Source organism: Tamandua tetradactyla, chromosome 7 (genome assembly GCF_023851605.1).
Source record: "Tamandua tetradactyla isolate mTamTet1 chromosome 7, mTamTet1.pri, whole genome shotgun sequence".
NCBI lineage: Eukaryota > Metazoa > Chordata > Mammalia > Pilosa > Myrmecophagidae > Tamandua > Tamandua tetradactyla.
The window spans coordinates 97,653,336-97,674,466 of NC_135333.1; the positions used below are offsets into that span (position 1 = coordinate 97,653,336).

Genomic DNA, 21,131 nt, shown 5'->3' on the forward strand with positions numbered 1-21,131 from the left:
ATCAGAGCTCCTGAAAAACAGCTTATACGTTCTGATGTACACCATGTTATCCTTACCGAAGAAAGGGGTGAGGAGTGATGAAAGGGACTCCCTTCATTCCTGTATTTACAAGCTGCCACTGGAACTTGATTGCTGAAAGGACTACCTCAGATTCTGACAGGAGGACTTCACTGTTTCTCATTTCCATGGACATAACCAAGCCAGAATTCAGGCTTCCTTCCTCTGATATGTCTTTCTCACTAACTCCAAAGTGGATGAAAAGAGGGAGCCGATATATATATATATATATATATATATATATATATATATATTTTTTTTTTTTACTTTGTTTTTAAACTAACCTTATAAACTCTGACTTTTAATCATCTTAGTTGGAATATAATGAAGCAATCCATAAAATACACAATTTAAATTGAAGACTCTTTTACTGGTACTTTAATTAAAATAAAAGCATAGAAAAGTCCCTGAGTAACCTCCTTCATTATGTTAGATGTTAAAAAGCAAACACACACAAAATGGTACGACACTTTTGTCATACCAAAGGAACACTCTGATGGACTAAAAAATGCATAGTACATAAATGGATAATTAGGTCCCATGTCTCTTGATCACTGAGATATTATTCTTCCTTTGGGAATGAGAGAGTTTATTTCATATTGCTGCTGTGCAAGCATAGGGCGAGAGGTGCAATACACTGATGGTGCTCATACATGAAAATTTGCTGAAAATAACTTCAGCAAGAACAACGTTGATGCTGCACAAGTAATATTTTTTGTGTGATGCAGTAACAGAAATCTGTTTCTCCTGTGTATTGTGCTGTTTATGAATACAAATAAGAAATAGAATTTCCCTTCCTTAAATTGCACTTAGACATGGAAAATAGTCAGGATGACAGATTGGAAATGTTTATAGTCAGTAAATTCCTTAGACAGAGCCAAACACCCTGACATACACAATTAAATCTTCACCTCTATCTCCCACGTACACACGCTCCATCACTGTCACTTCCACCACCACTGAGAAAATATCTAAGTTGCCCAGGTCTTCCCTCTACGTATATGTCTTTACTTCTTGGCTTCATTCTTTCAATTACTGTTTATTAAAAGGTGTGCTTTTGAGATTTGAAAGCATATCCATTTCAAGATATTCTACCTATAACTTTTAGCAGTAAATAAAATGATGTATTTCAGAACGTTTTCCAATAATGTGAGCTTGGTTTGGTGAAAAGAACACTGATTGTAATCCTGCCTCTGCCAATCATATGGTCTCAGAAAAGCAACTTAAGCTTTTGAACCTGTTGTTTTCTTATCTGCAGAAAGGGACTGATAATGTTTATACCTTTCTCACAAAGTTACGTGATGACAAAATTAGATAATACATGTGAAGGTTCTTGGAAAACTGAAAAATGCTTTTTAAATAATAGTACCATTTTATTATTATTATTTTATTATTTCTATACTCCTTAGCTCCTTACTTCTACTGACAAATCAGATTAAAGATTGAATTACATCTGCTAAACATCTAAAGGCATATTTGCATTTTCAAAATGGCACGAAGTCTTCTTTTTATCTTATACTGTGTGTCTTCATGCCAGCTAGCAGAAGGAGCTAGAGCAGTCCTTGGCCAAGTCTATGGAAGATCTATTGTGAGAATAAAGCTGTTCTTTCGAACACAAATAGTAAGTTTTCACTTTCAGTATTTAAAAAGTATCCATGTATTCCATCCAGTCAAAGTAGATTGTTTAATAGTCTTCTTGGATGGTAATTTTCTCTTTACTTTTCTTCCTTTGTAACAGCTACAACACACAAGACAGAAATTTAGTTAGTTTTCATAATTGATTGGTAGGCCTATGTGCCTCTCTGGGCCTCAGTTGTATTATCTGTGAACTGCAAGTAATACTAACACTTACTTACTAGATTTGCTGTGAGGATTAAATGAACTAATAATGAAAAAACTTAGACCTATTCCAGGAACAAATAAGCACTTGATTAACTATTACTACTTTTAGTATTAGCATTATTCATTCGTTCAGCAAATTGATTTATCACTTACCACAGTGCCAGAAAATAGATACAAACTCAAGAAAAAATGAGAGTTACATAACTGAGATAGTTGAGGTGTTGAACTTTTGCTCTGCTGCTTACTAGGTTATTCAGGTGTAAAGTGGGGATTGTTAATATATTAATTGTTATGTTATGAAATTATGTTATTAATTTATGGATTTAAGTTCATTTCAATTATGAAAATTAGCTGAATTCAGGAAGACTGAATTCACGAGGTTGTCCTAGAGATTAGATGAATTATTATGAGAAAGAGCTTAGAGCAGTACTTGGTAATTGGCATTATATATCTAGATATTATTTTAGTTGTAAGACCAGAGGGGGTTGCTGTGTTCTGAGTTGATGATTTTATACTTCCATTGACTAGTGAGTTTTTAAAATTCCTACTTATTAACATGTAGGTGATCAAACCCCGTAGGACTGATTCAACAAAACCACATGAATTTTTTTTATAAGCCGAAAGAGCATCTCAGTTATTTTCTCTGAAATTGATATTTCCAAAGGGACTGAATATACGTCAGCAAGTATCAAACTCTCCTCCAGAACATTCCTGCAACAATGGAGAAAAAAAATTGCTACCAGAAAAGTAAAAGATAGTTGGATGGCTTTAAGAAATGCTTTCGTAAAGTTGTGGTAATTTGATGTCACCATTTTCCCTGTGGAGCTACTAGAACAAAAAAAAAACAAAAACAAAAATCCTAGTATCAGCCTGAAAACACAGGCCATTTTTTAACAGAAATGGGAACATACATAATGAACATTTTTTCAAGAATCTAATTTTTAATATTTCTGGTGTATGACAGTGTATATATTTTCATTAATTACCATATCTCCTTCACCATTTCAATGTGCCTTCAGTGCATTTCCAGGACATCAACTTGTTTTATACCAGATATACTCATCATATTTCAATTGACAGTTTCCTGATTTCCTAGTAATATTGAGAGTGGTACATTCATCTCATTAGCAATGCAGACATAAATCATATTTTAAACTGTATTATTTCTGGAAAGATATCTGTGATCAGGTAATCAATCTCATGCATGAATGAATTCTAGTTAGTTCCATTTTAGGTAGTTTTTTTTCCCCAATTGTGCATATCTAATGCTTGTATATGAGAGTACTATATTCTGAGACTTCTTACTTTCATTAACTGGGAAAGAAAGCAGAGAAAACAAAAATAAGAAAAATGTGTTCTCCAGGAAAGAAATGTGTTCTGCTTGATATTACTTTGTGAGATGTGATTCAGAAACTCTGCTAGTTCAACAGTATTTGGAGGCGTCACTCTTGAACCCATAAGATTCACTGTGGGAGTCATTTTCCAGGGATCTGAGATCTCAAGATGACAGCTCAGAGACTCAGAGTGATTAAAAAGACAATCAGTTTCTTTTAATCATTAATCATTCTTTCTTTAATTCTATTTTTCTCCTCATTTACTTTAATCCCACCCAAACATGTTTGTTTTTCTTTGGAGTGCTCTGAAGCATTTATCTTACCCAATACAATTAAAATTTCATTATGTGATCCACAGGGCTCATCTGAATTTGGCACTTCTTTGTAAGTTTTCGGTCATTTTCCTGGTCCAAGAGGAATTCTGTTGAGAAGATACGAGATTTTAGCAACAATGATATTGCCTTGACTTATCTAAGTACTGAATTAGTGTTGCAGGAAAACACATCATTACCTTTTAATAGTATTTTCTGGAGCAGAGAATCTGATAGATCAAGTTTACTTTTATAAAGATGAATATGAAATAAAGATATGCACATATGTAATACTAATAAAATTAAAAGGATTTATTACTATTATAAAACAAAAGTAAATACCTTAAAGTAAAATTGATTACATTTGTAATAGAACCATTTGAAATAATGTTCATTGGATCTGATATTCTGATTCCATAAGTTAACTCATATGTGTGTGGTTTGTTTTAAAGGCAGTGCACTCTATATTTTCTTTTCTAAGGCTAGGTAAATAAAATGGTCTGTCTACCAAAAACCTTCCATACCAATACAGAAGAGAGAAAGAAAACAATTTTTTACTGGTAAGAATTATCAAGTTTACATGCATGTTGAGCCGCATACCAGTGACTACTATGTCTGAACAGAATTTTGCATAAATTTACAGAGTAAAGCAGAAGAAAGAACAGTGAAAGCTTCTCTTATCTCCTTGAGAGATAACTGAATGCACCTTGTGATTGTATTGGGAATTGAATCACGTCCCCCAAAAAGACATGTTTAAGTCCCATCCCCAGGTACTGTGGCTGCAAACCCATTTGTAAATAGGTAATTTGAATGTGTTATTAGTTAAGGTGAGGCCAAACTGAATAAGTTTGTGCCTTGCTCCAATTGGAGTCAACTCCTCATAAGGAAAGGAAATTGGAAACCAGAGGAGAAAAGAGAGAGCTTTCCATGTGATGAATGCAATGGTGCATCTACACACCAATGAACCCCAAGGATTGCTGGCAAGCCAGCACCAGAGCTTTACAGACTCTGGGAGAAAGCATGGCATGTGGGACCTTGATCTTGGGTTTCTAGCCTTCAAAATAGTGAGGCAATACATTTCTGTTGTTTAAACCAAACCATATGTGGCATTTATTATAGCAGCCCTAGCAAACTAAGACACTTAGTGAGGTGCTCTGATTTATTTCAGTAGTATGTGTTTATTGTTCCATGATCTAGATGGCCCAAGACCTTGCAGTCTAAAATCAAATGTTCATTCCTATTATGTTTACAAGGAAATTAAATCTAAAGAGGGAGGAGGGGAGGCAGCTGTATCATTCCTCTTTTTAAGCAAAGAAACTTTCATCGTTTTGCCATTACACCACTGAGAAAAGCAATTTGAATGATACTTGTTAAGAATCTGAGTATCCAAGAGGGCTGTGTGTGTATTTATACATGTTGTGTGTTCCACCTATTTTGCTAAATTAATATGACAAATCAGTAGGTCAAGTTATAAATATAATTAATTTTAAAGAATTTTTAATATAAGCTGTCATGATTAAGATCATTTTCCATATATTTGGAAGTTGTTTGTAGGATTATACCAACTATATAATCTGTTATCTAAATTAGTATAAATAATTAAATATATGAGAAACCCTTTAATTTGTAAGAATGATTTTAAATGAATATTCATTTCATTTATTCATGAAAAGCATAAAGATGCTTTACAAGTTCTCTTCTAAAAACAGCAAGCATAAAATCTAAAAAGGAAATGAAATTATTAGAAGGGTACACAATTATCACTATATACATATGGCATAATATTATTGAATACCTGGAAAACCTAGGATAGTTTAATAAGGTATTGAATATAATAATTAATATTTGAAAAGAGAAAACTTTCTTATTAATTAAAAATAGGCAGTTAGAATTTAATAGAGATAGTAAATAATATCATTTAATACAATAAAACAACTCAGCAAATATATGCCAATGAATATGCATGCCCTATGAAGAAAAGTAATAAAATCTATTAGGGGGTGCTCCATTTCTATAACTGTAGGAAAATAAGCTGTTTTCAGCAAGGGAGAATCAATACTGTAAAAATATGACTCCCTAAATTAATCTCTAACTACAATGACATTTCAGTGAAAATATCAATGTAATATTTTCCTGACTAGACAAAGTGTTTCTTTAGTTCATTCAAAAGTACATATTTGTGAGAAGCCAACAAACTCTGGAAAACTGGGAGAATTTTAGTAATTTTCTCTCCTCATTTATAAAATATATTGTGAAATTTCAGTAACTAAAATGATGTGAACATGGAGATACATGGTTGGGATAATCGGTGGAGCACAGTATTTAAATATAAAAACAATGGATACAGATTTATTCTTGTTTGTTTGTTTGTTTTCCTGGGCAGGAACTGGGAAACAAACCCGGGTCTTCAGCATGGCAGGCAAGAATTATGCCACTCAGCCAACATTGCTCTGCCCTGGATACAGATTTAAATGCAAAAATTTAAACCAAAATTGTCAGAGAATATCATGAAGGGCTTTCAAAATAGAATTTAGATGAGGAAGGTCTTTTTATTTTATTTTTAAAGCCAGATAAAGGAACATTAGTAAATTGCAAAATAATTAAATAAGAACTAAACTCTCTCAATGTCTCTAAATTGCAAAAAATATACCTTTAGCAAAACTGTAAAGCAAATCCTAAATTGGGGGGAAAGTAGTTGCAGCTGCTTTGGCAGATAAAAGATTGATAACTCTAATATGCAAAAAGCCCTTATAAATCAATAGAAATAAAGAACAAGAAACATGCAGACAGTCACAGAAAATGCAAAAGAAGATGCAGTTTCATTAATGGAGAAAAGTAAATAAATACAAAATTGATTATTCACTTCCCAGCTATCAGCTTGATAAAAAAATAAAAAGATATCCAAAACTAAAAAATGGCAACCATATTCTGCCCTATTGATGAATATAAATTAACACAGATTTTTGTAGAGCGATTTGGCATTGTTTATCAAAATTTAATTATGTATCACCATGACTCAGGAGATAATTCCAAAGGGATATTTATCAAGTGATTTAATATGTATAGTGTATGGATGTTTATTGTAGAGTGGTTTTTAACAGTGAAATAATGCAAGTAAGCTTAATGTCCACGAAAAGAAACTAGTTAAACCAAAAACTACAATCTTTTTGTACCTTAGTATATTTGAATAAAGTTGTTCATCCTGGAACAAAGCAGGTAACAAACTAATATAAAATGATTTCATTTACATAAAATTTGGAAAGATTGGAGATTTTAAAGTTCCATCATTCGTTTTGTTATATTTCATGATTATCCTCTTAAAAATATATTATAATTAGAAATAATTATGCCTTGAAGGAGTCTAATATTTCATGATGACTCTTCCTTCTCAATTCCAGGTACTGGGTCACTCACTGACTTCTCCAGTGGTTTATTATCTTATATAACCTAAACCAAAGAAATTTGCTGTTCAGTTTGGAGCCTGGAAATCAATGGAACTTTCAGCTTATCTAATGTGTTGTTTCTCTGTGAAAATTCCTGGCTCTTACCATCAAATACTTTTCTAATTACTTTCTTCCACTTCATTATAGATTTGCTCTGGATGGAAACCAGATCTATTAAATCTCAGTTTTGTCAGGAGCCCAGCAAGATTTTCATTCTGCTGCTGCTTTTCCTTAAGCTATGAATCTCTGTGCTGGGGATTTTTTTTTTTTCTCTCAAATAGCCACATAGCCTGATTTATATTGGAAATCTGTCAAATTGCATTAAACAGTTCTTGGTTGAATTAGCAGTTTTCAAGCCTCTTTCTCACAGCTGTCATGGAGTAGAACTGCACAATCTGTTCAGCTGTTTTCAGGGCAGCTGTATTTGTCTTGACAAAAGCTCTTTCTTTAAACTAGCCTGTCTGGAGATTGAAATTTTTCTTAGTAGGATTATGGCAGGGACTCGAGAAACTTTTTTTTTTCATGCAAGCAACTTCCCTTTGTGATTATCAGTTAGGCCAAACCCTTTGGGTTACTGCTTAGTGGCTCAGCAAAACTAAAAATAATTCTCTTTATCCACAGGTGCACAGGAGGTACTCAGTCAGTGCTCTAGAAAATGAGGTGCTCTTAAAAATGTAAGAAAAATATAAACAATAGAAACTCCTAATGTTTAACTATCATTATTGTGAGCCAGCATTTAAGTCTTCCAGTTTGATGATGCTCATAAGGATATTTTGGGGAACCAATCTTTTAATAAAATATTGGACTTTAATGCTGGAAGGAAATTAGTAAAAAAAAAAAAAAAAAAAAAAAAAAAACCTTATTTTACTTACTAGGAAACTGATGTCAAAAGACGTTAAGGGACAGGCTAACAGATACATAGGAGGTTAATGGTCGAGCCAGGGTAAGAATATAAAATTCCTGTCTTCTAGAAGCTGAAATCAAGAAGGAGAGCACAGTGCACAAGTACACACACACACATCCTAAAACAATCACCATAAGAGGACCCCATCCTCTTCCAGATTAACAAACTCTAGTGGGAATGTGTTCATCAAAACCACATGTAATAAAAGAAGAAAGGGCCATTCAAAAATAAAAGCGAAGTCAACAACTTTTGAAAGAAGTTTACTAGCAATGAAAACTATCATTAATTATGAGAAAAGAAAAGACAATACCTTCAGCATTTGAGAACCAGCAGTTTCTGCTAAGATGTAGATAGGTTTCTAGTTCAGCCTCTGGCTGATGGGCCTTGGGAGAAGCTACCATGGAGTAGAGACCCATTCTGTAGGATATGGAAAAGATTAAAAGAAAGAAACTCACTACAGAGGTTGGATTTAGAAAAGTCAACTGGGTAAAAACAAAGCTCCAAGATCCTCAGGTGAGCTTTCTACCAACATAAGTAGAAAGATGTCCGATCTGGTGAACAGGTATCATCAGAGACATATCCTGGGAGCAGATTCTCTTCCTAATTCAAGAGAAGAGATAATAATATTAGGAAGTCTCCAGGACTTAGCAGGTTCCTGCCAGTCATGAGGGAGATGTAGATGGGGCGCAGTTCTGACAAAGGAAGGTTGGCAGGAGCCAGACAGTGCAGAGCTCCTGGCATAGAGATGAATTAGGATATCGGGGAGAGGAATTAAATCAACCCACTGTGGACATGTTTTCTGACCATGTGGCTGAGGGTGGAAGACAGAGCAATTCTAAGAAATTAGGTGATGGACTCACAACCCATAAATGACTCACCAAACAGCATTTGTGACCTTTAGGTACCTCATAAAGTCTAGCTTATGTGATAATTATAAGCATTAAATAAGATATCAAATGTACAATGTATTATATAGTTCCATAGTTCCTGGCACACAATAGACCTTTAAATGTTAGTTTGCTCTGAAATTAAAGTTCTATTGATTTCCATTAGCCCCCAAATTTGATCAATATATGCATATTTATCTAAAATAGGTTTTTCTGTGCATATACCTCTGTGCTGTAATTTTTATGAAGCCTGTATAGTGAGGATAAACATTCAGATACAGTTATGAAACAATTATATATTTAATTTATTAACTGTGCAAAAATTGTTCTTTCTGGCTGTTAGTTCTCTCAACTAAGAACAGTCTAACTAAGAGTTCGATTCAGTTGCCCCAAAGAAGCAGATCTGGGCCTGAGAAGGGAGCGTGGAAGCTAGGGGAGGTTCTCTGGGAGAGTATGGCTTTCTTTATAAGCCCTTCTAAAAGGTGTTTGGGTAGTTATCCATGGGCAAATATTACTGTGGTTAAAAGAAATAAAAGAAGATATGATAGAGGCTCAGTCCCTCTACTTCTGGTGTAGCTAAGCACAAAAGATATTAAAAATATTTTTTAAATCTCGCATACATATACATATATGTATGTGTGTATGTATATATATATACATATTTATGTGTGTGTGCATAAGTAGGAGAGACATGTCCACTGCAGATATGATCCTTACCATGTCCTACTTGATAACTGGAAGTATTGCAGATTTTTAACATACCAGTAGCCTAGCTTATGAAGAACTTCATGATCTGCCTTGCATTTAGTTAATTAACTTCTTTAAATACCTCATCCACTCTGCTTTGGACGCCATCAACCTACTTCCATTTCCCTCAACATGCTATTCTGCATCTCCCTCAACTTCTTTCCTTCCCAGAATAGCCTCATCTATGTTTTATCACTGAAAAATATCTCATCCTTTTGCCATCTCCTCAAGGAATACTTTCCAGAGTCCCCTGGTTATTCTTCCCTCTTTCCCCATTGGTAAATGTGTCTGTGACATAAGACATTGCAGACATCCTGGAATAGTATTTATAAAGGTGAGATCATCTTTCCCAGCATTTGGGCTTAATCTGCATGGCTAGGAGCCTCCTGGCTTTTGTAATGGTGTTTGTGTCCTTATCAAACATAGAGAAAATACTTGCTCCAGATGTAAAAGCCATAATAAGCAGAAAGATTATCTCAGCCCAGGGGAGCCTACCCTGGATGATCTACCTATTACAGGAGCCTGAGCTAAGTTCCCTGTAGAGGCTTTCTACAGTAGATTCTCTGTAAAATATTTGATCAGGGACCTACACCAATCTCTAACAAAATGCAGTTGAACTTGTACTTAATACTAAACCTATTTGCAGTCTTTCTCTCTATCTCTGCTATCATTGCTGCATGCCCTGCCCCAAGCTAAAATGATGAATGAACAATATAACTAAGGGATATGTGTAAAACATCTTGAAACACAAGATAAGAGCATCCCTCTGGAAACCCAGATGAGCTTCTGCTCATTCAGGAGAGATTACATAAAGCAAAAGTACATTTTCCCTAATAGGGCTTGTTTTCTGAATGAAATTTAAGCATCTGTAAAGCCAGCATAAAGACTGGTAAAGAGGCCACAAATTGAGATCAAATATCAAGTTCTAGGGGAACAGTGACATGAGACTTTTGTCTTTGAAAGATAACAATTTAATAGCTATTCTACTGAGGTGATTTCTCCTTGAGAACTTTTGTTAACACCTCTTCCACAACACTCCTTTCTGACAATCAAATTAATACTTTCAATAGTTCTAAACCACAGCTGAATCATCTCTAAATATTTGTTTGGAATTGCACATTAACAATCCCATTATAAGACGGAAGGCAAGGACAGTGAAATCAATTTCGCAGCGGACATATCTCTCCCACTTTTAATTAGCTGTGGTTAATTGTTACTACCAAATGGGTTTGGGATATTCCTTTGTTCCGTTATCACCCTTCTTTCCCACCACCCTCTCTCTTCTCATCCTTCATGTGGCGGAAATGGAATATTAAAGAAAAGGTCTGGTGGCACAGTGAGGGAAAGAAGCTGAGATGGGAGCGGCTACTGTGGAAAATTTTGTACTTGAGCTTTCATATGCTTTCAAATTCTAACATCAAATCACAAATATAACAGGAGAAAGAGTGAATAAACTGTGTTTCATTTTCTTCTCAAGGCAATATTGCCTCTTATTGTATAATTTTCAGTACATTCTTCAGAATAATTTTACTTTTTTTTGATATATGATGTTCTACTGCTTCCCTGAAAAAAAAAGTTTGATATCTTCAGACCATATATACTCTGTTCAGTCTTCTTTCCTCTCCTCTCTCCTAAATATCCCCCTGTTAGCTTATACCTAATTATTCTTATTTTCCCTGGTCCTCTTACAAATAGTTGAAGCACCTTACCATCTTCCTTTTCCAAGGACTCCTTCTGCTCGGTACTTTTATTTCTATGAAAAGGGCTAAAGGATCAACTTATGTCTACTTTGTTATGGGATAATTTTATTAAATTCATTTCCTGTGATGATCCTCTCACAAGGAAGAAGTTTATGCATATATATTATTGAAAGGGAAACAGTAAAAATACACTGTGTAATGGATTTCTCAGGTGCATTATCAGCATGGGCAGGCATGGCACCTATCTGTCCTGGAGAGCTCCATGGAAAGTCTTCATGTATCATCAAGTGTCCCACAAAAACAAAGTAGATATGGTATTTCATGGGATGAGTTCAGGGTCCTGGGAAAACCACATATTCCTCCAAATGCTAGTTTCACCATTTCCCTAAAAGTCTTAAATACTTCAGATAAGAGCTAAGTCTTGAGTTCCACAAGAAGCATTAAATTTTAAATTGTAACTAATCTGATAAGATTGGTGAACAAATTAAAGTACAAAAGCCTAAAGGATTCACTTCTTTCTGCCATGAAGTAAAATCTTCAGAAAAAGGGAAAGGGGTAGGAGCAGCTCGCAGCTGAGCGTGGCTCAACACGTGCAGTGAGGAACTGCACAGAAGGAAGTCTAGGAATGCCAGAAACATTTGGTTTGCTTTATAATTTCCTGTAAAGTATGCACGATCTTCAGAATTCAGAGCTGACAGGGCTCCATTTAAAATCTTATGTTAGTCCATTTTCCCTTTGTTTTAAAGTGCTCTTCTCTTCTAACCAAAAAGAAACTATAATGGTTACCTTAGCCCAAGTGGCCTTGACTTTTCGTCTTGTTACTTTGCTTTCTTCCCTTCAAGGAGAGGTACAAGGTCCCAAAATTTTACCTCACAATCCCCGTCTCTTGGAAAGTTAATGGAGAATGGGCTGCAACAAATCAAAGATGTAAATCAATAAAATAGAAGACATGGGATCCCAGAATTTGGGGGCCTAATAGAGGAGATAAATAAAGGGAATTTCTAAGTATTCGACAAAAATCCTAGAATGACAGCTTTGTAGCAGCCTAGAGAGCCATCTACACAAATTCAGCAGGAAGATGGAGGCTTCCACGAAGCAGATCTTCAGAACAAATAAAGATTCATAAAAGAAGAATGGCAAGGAACTGGAGAAGGAAGAAGAAGAGGAGGAGGAGGAGGAGAAATATATAAATAGGGTGCTGAGGTTATCTGGCAAATTTCAACAGGTAGAAAATTAGGAAGAAAAAGTAAGCAATGAGCTATTGGAAGGTTGAGAAGATTTGACCAGATATTAACAGAAAGTGAAGCAAATGGAAAAAAGAAGAAGAAAGTAAACAGAAGAGGATGAAGAGAAGGTGGAAAAAAAGAGGAGGAAAGTAAATGGAAAAAGTAGCAACAGCAATAATAAACTACAGGAAAACAAAAACTAACAACAACAAAAAAAGGACAAGAGGATGCAATTTTAATCCACTACTTTAACACAATGAAAGCACTTGCATAATCCCCATGAATATAAATTTAGCAAAGAATATGATAAATGTCCAGAGTGATGATTGGAGCAGGCAAATAAAGGTATGTATGTGTAGTGATGAATGACAGTCAAAGTCTCAATTTCTATGGAAAGAAGTCAATAACTTGTGTCTAAATTTAAACAATTATGACAGAACAGTTTGAAAATGCTATTTTAAAATATGGGGGTAAATACTAGAATAGCTACAAAATAAGAAGTTAAGAAGTGGTGGCCCCATGTAAGGGAACATTGTAAAAGAATTTTAAATGGATTGAAAAAATCACTAGGTGATATCTTTGGAGAAATGTGCCTTATTTAGAGCAATGCTTTTCCAAACTGTAAGATTCTGTGGAATTTGGACTTGCCTTTGAACTATTTACAACTCTGCAGAGTTAGAAGTAACTTGTAGAAAACTGAAAATGCAAATAATTCATAATGGACATGTATTTGTCTGGTTTGGGGATCCTCATCTGATCTGGTTTCCTTGTTAATAAGTTAAATATTTGACATACATTCATTTTATATCTGGATGTGAGTCATTAATTTCCCACTTTTGAAAATTATTCTTTATCACCTCTGGGGAATTGCAATTACAGATGGGTAGGAATGAGGCATAAGATTTCTGATTTTTATTATAGATCTTGTGGTATTGTTTGACCTTCTAATAACACATCACTTTGATAAAAATAATAATTAATTCTATAAAATATTTTAAATATTTTTAAATGAATGTAATCTTATTTAAATAAATATTTAGAAATGTATTAATCTTTTTTTGGGGGGAAGGGAGGGAATCGAACCTGAGTTTCCCGCATGAAAGGCAAACATTCTACCACTGAACGACCCATGCATCTGAAATGTATTAATTTTTAAAATAGTTTTTCAATATCCATCATAGAAATTAAAATATTAAAAATGATAGAGGATTGTGGTAAAATGCTCAATACTCTTAAATAAAGACATATGGACAAAAGTAATTAAAGGAGCAGAGAGTGAGGCAGGTAAATGAACCCAAGGAAGTCAGGAGCATGAACATTCAGTGTTTTTTAGACAAATGAATAAATATATCAGGATACAATGCTTAACCAATTTCATTGAAATCTACCAGAGTCAAACACTTTGAAAACTCTTATACTCATATATATTGCCATTTAGTGTGCTCAAAACTAAATAGCATCTGAATCAACTTCTCCCTCTTTCCTTCATCCTCCTATAAGAAAACTATTCATCTTTGCTCCAAATACTCTTTAATGCTTCCTTTTCCTTTTTGACTAATGTTTTTTCCCCCAACTCTTGCTTACATCATCTGTGACCCAGTATCTTCTTTTATGAACCTCTGACTCTTTTTATTATTGAGAACTCTCCTCACAATGTAAGTCCCCAGAACACCACCTAGCAAATTGTCCAGCAAAGGAAACTATGGGTGTGAACGAAATGAAAAGATAATCTTACATCTCACTGTAGGATAAAAATACTGTCGGGGCCGGGTACAGACAGCATTGTCATTTTGTACAACACAGAATGAAAGATATCCAGGGCAAGAATTGTGTCTCCTCTATTAAAGTATATAGAGCACAGAATATGCCAGCAGTACTTGATCAATAATAATTAATTCCATTCACTGCAAAAGTATCGGGCGTTTTCTCAGTCAAAGGAAAGAAGCAAACTAGCGTGAATCTCAATCTCAAAAAAATATATTTTATAAATATCTGATTTTGTATTACAATGTGCTACTAAAAAGGAAAAGAGGTATTAAGCAATCTTATCTAAGTAAAATAGTTTGTGCTTTAGAGGTTTTATTTTTAGAGGGATTTGCTTAACTGAGAACTTTGCCAAAATTGTAGTTTAACATGCATTTCACACATCCACTCCCACTGATATCAAGAGATTCAAATCTTTTTCTTTTGGTGCTCAGTTGCAGTCATTTCTGAGGTCAGTACTTTCCATTCCAGATAAGCCAGAGAAAGAGAATTGTTAAGTGAGAGCAATTTCTGCATGGGAACTTTATTTATAAACAGAAAATAAAGAATCCCAAGGAGAATAGTTTAAATAGCAAAATAAGTGACCTCAAAATCTTTCCAAGAGCCTGACAAAGAGTACACCTAACTTCTCTGGCAACTGCGCACCAGCAGTACAGAGTAAATCATCAGTAAATGAAAACACTGGAGAAACAGCTATTAGTGAGTGAAACACTGAAATAGGGGTGAGGGGTGGTTCTTATTCAAAAGATAGCTCAACAACAATCACAATTATTACTTATTCCACAAAACTTATGAAATACTTATCACATGGATCATCCTGATATGAAAGGACAGGATTCTTGTGGTTCAGTTCCTGCTTCCTTTCTTTATGTACAAAAGACTGGTAAAATCCTTTTAATATTTTCCTCCAGAGGAAATAACTGTCGAATTGTCTGTGTATTCTTCACGTGCTTATATATCCAGTCTAATGACCTACTTTCAATTACTAAGTGGAATCATAACCTATTTATCAAAGTAAAACCCAGCTCAAAGGGTTGTTGTGAGAATCAAGTGTTTTAGTTCATGAAAAGGATCCATGTGATAAGTATGTCATAAATTTTGTGGAATAAGTAATAATTGTGATTGTCGTTGATCTAAAAATCACTCAATAAGCAATATAGTAGATTATGCATTTCATGTTTACAGTATTGGGATATTCAGAAAATCATATGTATAGTTATTGTTTTAAGTAGGATCATGTTTAACATGATTAAGAAACCTAAATATGACTCCTTTGTTAAAGTAATAATTCTGTTAAAATTAAATATTATAAATTAGAAAAATATTGTGGTAAACACAACAAAGATTAATATAAGAGGAGTATGAGAGTTAAAAAATGACATTGACTCCATCAGATAATCTTGGAGTGATTGCATAGTGTTTACAAGAGGAATCATGATGGTAACATAAATAAATAAACAAACATAAATAAATGGGGAACAGTTGTCTCTCACTATTTAAACAAACAAATGCAAATAAAAGAATGAGTTAACTAAAATTACTAAAGCATATTTTAATGATATTCCCAACATTGGCAAGTGTGTAGGCAAATTGGTACACATATTGCTGCAAGGAAGTAAATTGGCATGCCTTTAGAAAATAATTTGATCATGATCACTTTTATAACTTCTAAATAATTGCATTGAAATGTGGAAAATACAAGTCAAAGAAAATCATTCAAAAAGATAAAAACAAACCTGATGAATGTGTGTGTATATAACACTGTTTTGAATATTGGACAAAAATGACAGTCAACATAAATATCTAATAGAAAGACTATTAATATGACATCTACTTGATAACAAGGTTATATTTCTTAAAAACAAAGATTAAGGAGATTATATGACATCTAAGAAGCATATTTATTTTATTACAGGAGAAGATGGATTACAAAATTGTATTATGCCATGATTGAAAGTAAGAAAAAAAATATGCATGATTACGAAAAGACTGAGAATTGAATCCCATAAGGAAATTACTCCATTAGGAAGTTGTATTTTTCAAACATTCTGTAGTGTTACTTTTATATTTCTTTGGTTTTTTTAACTTTTAAAGCAATAAAAATAAATGAATGTAGAAAGTAGGTTAAGCCTTCTTTTTTTTTTTTTAATTTTTTTATTAATCAAAAAAAGAAAAGAAATTAACACAACATTTAGAAATCATTCCATTCTACAAATGCACTCAGTAATTCTTAGTATCATCACATAGATGTATGATCATCATTTCTTAGTACATTTGCATCGATTTAGGAAAAGAACTAGCAAAACAGCAGAAAAAGATATAGAATGTTAATATAGAGAAGAGAATTAAAATAATAATACTAATAATATATATATATAAAAAGGAAAAAGAAAGAAACAAAAACAAAAGATACAAACGCACAAACAAACAAACAAAAAACCATATTTCAGGTGCAGCTTCATTCAGTGTTCCAACCTAGTTACATTACACTTAGGTATTATTGTGCTGTCCATTTTTGAGTTTTTGTATCTAGTCCTGTTGCACAGTCTGTATCCCTTCAGCTCCAATTACCCATTATCTTACCCTGTTTCTAACTCCTACTGGTCTCTGTTACCAATGGTATATTCCAAGCTGATTCTCGAATGTTGGTTCACATCAGTGGGACCTTACAGTATTTGTCCTTTAGTTTTGGGCTAGACTCACTCAGCATAATGTTCTCTAGGTCCATCCATGTTACCACATGCTTCATAAGTTTAGTCTGTCTTAAAGCTGCATAATATTCCATCGTAGGTATATGCCACAGATTGTTTAGCCACTCGTCTGTTGATGAACATTTTGGCTGCTTCCATCTCTTTGCAATTATAGATAATGCTGCTATAAACACTGGTGTGCAAATGTCCGTCTGTGTCTTTGCCCTTAAGTCCTTTGAGTAGATACCTAGCAGTGGTATTGCTGGGTCGTAATCCATTCTGCGATTCTATGTCTTTTGATTGGGAAATTCAGTCCATTAACTTTTAGTATTATTACTGTTTGGATAATATTTTCCTCTACCATTTTGGCTTTTGTATTATATATATCATATCTGATTTTCCTTCTTTCTACACTTTACTCCATACCTCTCTCTTCTGTCTTTTCGTATCTGACTCTAGTGCTCCCTTTAGTATTTCTTGCAGAGCTGGTCTCTTGGTCACAAATTCTCTCAATGACTTTTTGTCTATAAATGTTTTAATTTCTCCTTTATTTTTGAAGGACAATTTTGCTGGATATAGGAGTCTTGGGTGGCAGTTTTTCTCTTTTAGTAATTTAAATATATCATCCCACTGTCTTCTAGCTTCCATGGTTTCTGCTGAGAAATCTACACATAGTCTTATTGGGTTTCCCTTGTATGTGACAGATTGTTTTTCTCTTGCTGCTTTCAAGATCCTCTCTTTCTCTTTGACCTCTGACATTCTAACTAGTAAGTGTCTTGGAGAACGCCTATTTGGGTCTATTCTCTTTGGGGTGCGCTGCACTTCTTGGATCTGCAAGTTTAGGTCTTTCATAAGAGTTGGGAAATTTTCAGTGATAATTTCTTCCATTAGTTTTTCTCCTCCTTTTCCCTTCTCTTCTCCTTCTGGGACACCCACAACACGTATATTTGTGCGCTTCATATTGTCATTCAGTTCCCTGATCCCCTGCTCAAGTTTTTCCATTCTTTTCCCTATAGTTTCTGTTTCTTTTTGGAATTCAGATGTTCCATCCTCCAGTTCACTAATTGTAGCTTCTGTCTCTTTAGATCTACCATTGTAGGTATCCATTGTTTTTTCCATTTTTTCTTCTTTGTCCTTCACTCCCATAAGTTCTGTGATTTGTTTTTTCAGATTTTCTATTTCTTCTTTTTGTTCAGCCCATGTCTTCTTCATGTCCTCCCTCAATTTATTGATTTGGTTTTTGAAGAGTTTTTCCATTTCTGTTCGTATATTCAGCATTAGTTGTCTCAGCTCCTGTATCTCATTTGAACTATTGGTTTGTTCCTTTGACTGGGCCATATCTTCAATTTTCCGAGCGTCATCCATTATTTTCTGCTGGTGTCTGGGCATTTGATCAGATTTTAGGTTAAGCCTTCTTAATTAAGCTTTTTAATAAATTTGGATTTTTGATTGTCAAATATTCTCAAAGTGAGTCATAAACTAATCAGCAAATATTCCATTTAAATTTATTGGTAAATTCTGTTTTAAAGGTCAAAATGGAGCACTTGCATAAACAGTTTTGAAAAAATAAGCATGTCTAGTTATGCCAAAGAGAAAGATGCATTTTAGGACATTTTGAAATAAATATGAATTTTGCAACTCAATCAACATTCTGCTGCTTTTCTGATGCTTTTTCCATGATGCTTTTTCCAGTTCTAAAACCTGCTATTGTGGTTCAAATACCTTGAGGCAAATATTCCCAAACTGCTGAGTGTCAATGAATTTGCTTGAGAACTGCCCCAAGGGGAGATATGGACCACCGCTGCTCATTTGCTGGACTTTTCCCATTTTTCTTCCATTTCGTCTCATTTGAACAACCAGTGTGGCCAGATTAATTCTTTTTTTTTTTTCAGGATAGACATTCTATTTCAAAATTTCAAACCTATGCAAAAGTAGAGAGAATAGTTTCATGAGATGCCACATGCTCAACACCAGCTACAGTGATCATAGATTATGTCCACTATTGTCTTATACCTGTCCCTACCCTCTTTGTCACTTCCTGAAACCCTTGCTTATTTTATAGCAAAGTTGTCATATCATCTGCAAATATTTCAGAATATCTCTTTGAAGCTTGAGGAGCCATTTTTTAGAAGCATAACCACAATATATGATCACACTTAAAATAGTAATAACTTCTTAATATCATTAAATATCCAGACAATAGTCAAGCTTCCTTAACTTTTATGTATATATATATATATATACACACACACACACACACATATATATACACATGTGCTTATATACATATGCTCTTATATACACAAATATGTATGGTTTGTTCAAATCAAGATCCAAATAATGTCTATGTATTGCATTTAGTTTTTTTAATTTTTCTTGAAGAAACTAGATTGGTTGTATTCTAGTTAAGTCTGGATTTTACCATTTGCTACATGCTACTCTTCTCAGCATTCCCCTTAAATTAGTATTTTATCTAGAAGCTTAAAATGAATGATAAAGGTTTGGAATTTTGGTAAGCATCTTTCATAGGCAACGCTGTGTACTTCCATCTGGAGGCAAAAAAATATCCACTTACCTTGTTCTTGCTATGGTGTTAGAAGCCGATGATAATTATACCCTAGATCCTTATTTTATTAAGGATCTTTAAAATGGTCATATTCTAACTTATTATTCCTTTTCCATTTATCAGGTGGGATGCTTCTGTAAATAAAAACTTTCTCTCATTTGGGTAATCTGAGGTATAAAAACATGGAGCAAAGTTAGATTAAAATATTTATTCTTTTATTTACAAATTTTCAGGAAAAATGAGCTCAATTCCTAAGAATCTCTAAGTGACCAATGACTTTTAAATCAATATAGCTCATGAATTATAACATATTGCTGTGTTTCAGTTCATTGAAATTCTTCTTCATGCTCAAATTGTCCCATCGTCAGTCAGTAGGCTCTTTATTTAAGTTGCCACCTATACTATTTTGACATAATACTAGTAGATTTTAATTTCCTCATTTTATGGGCTAATGGAGTTTCCAGGTTCATCTTGTATATTTCCTGCTCTGGACCCGGGATCAGTCATTTCTCAAAGAGCCCTGCTTCTTAATAGTGAGGAATGTGTTATGGAAATCGTAATCTGAGCACTAGCAATGTTCTCTGCTACCAGGTATGGTAATGTTTCTAAGTACTTCTAAGTGGACACAACTAAGTTGTGATGTGAATTCATAGTCTGAAGGGATGTTATTCTACTTATTCTCTCTCTATGCAAAAAATACTGTATGGAATTCTGCATCTTTGTTGTCTATGTTTGTCTTTCTATCTTCAAAGGAAAGGGTGGAAAGAAGAGCTTTTCAGCCTCATGTTCTAGAGATTCCTCTTCAGTTATTATCTCAGAGTGCTTTAAAACTATTGTGGAAGTTTCTAAGGTCTTCCATTCCTATCCTTTCCCCCACTTTTTTTAATGATTAGTTTTCACAAATTTAATAACCTTACGAACATACCTATCATCTCAGTTCCTGTGGGTAGACTCTGTGGGGATTGGCTTAGCGAGCTCTCTGGTCAGAGTTCCAGGGGGTACAATCAAGGTGTCAGCTGGGTTGTGTCCTTTCAGGGAAGACTCAGCTCCTCTTTTAAGGGCTTCACCAGACTAAGTCAGGCAGAAACAGGACGGACTCCCTTATGACGCACTCAGAATTTCTGACTTGGGATCTTCGTTTTATTGGTTATATTCTACTGGCTATGACCCCAGGCCCTGCTCACACTCAAGGGGAGGGACTACACAAGACATGTACACCAGAAGGCCACAGCCTTCCCAACACCTTGTAGTATCACACTTTTGCTTTTATATCTGGCTGGTTGGTGGAAAATGCACTGAAGTATAGGAATCATGATAAGCTAGCTTATGCTGTGGTACAAACATTTTACAAAACTCAGTGGCTTAACATGAAAGAAGTGTTTTTTTTTTTTACCTTTTTGCTCACATTATGTAATGCACTTCCACGTAACCACCATTTGACAAAGCCATGGAGTACTTACTTTCTGCTTAGACTAAGATTTTTTTTTTTTAATACAGGATGCAGGTGTTCTTCCATAGCACCTGTAAGTTGCTCTATCTCAGCACCTATCCTACTGTCTGTTCTAGTTTGCCAACAGCCGGAATGCAACATACCAGGAATAGAATGACTTTTTTTTTTTTGGCATGGACAGGCACCGGGAATTGAGCCCAGGTCTCTGGC

At 34.3% G+C, this 21,131-nt stretch overlaps 1 long non-coding RNA gene across 2 annotated transcripts in view; it reads right to left on the reverse strand.

Moving 5' to 3' along the window:
* Positions 1-3,493: 3,493 nt before the first annotated feature.
* The window catches only part of LOC143691674 (uncharacterized), a 102,268-nt gene continuing 84,630 nt past the window's right edge, over positions 3,494-21,131 (reverse strand). For both annotated transcript variants that reach the window (XR_013179641.1, XR_013179636.1), the window contains 3 exons: positions 12,012-12,134; positions 8,202-8,308; positions 3,494-3,654 (listed from right to left, as the gene is read on the reverse strand). This is a non-coding gene — a long non-coding RNA (uncharacterized LOC143691674). The remainder of the gene's footprint in view (positions 3,655-8,201; positions 8,309-12,011; positions 12,135-21,131) is intronic.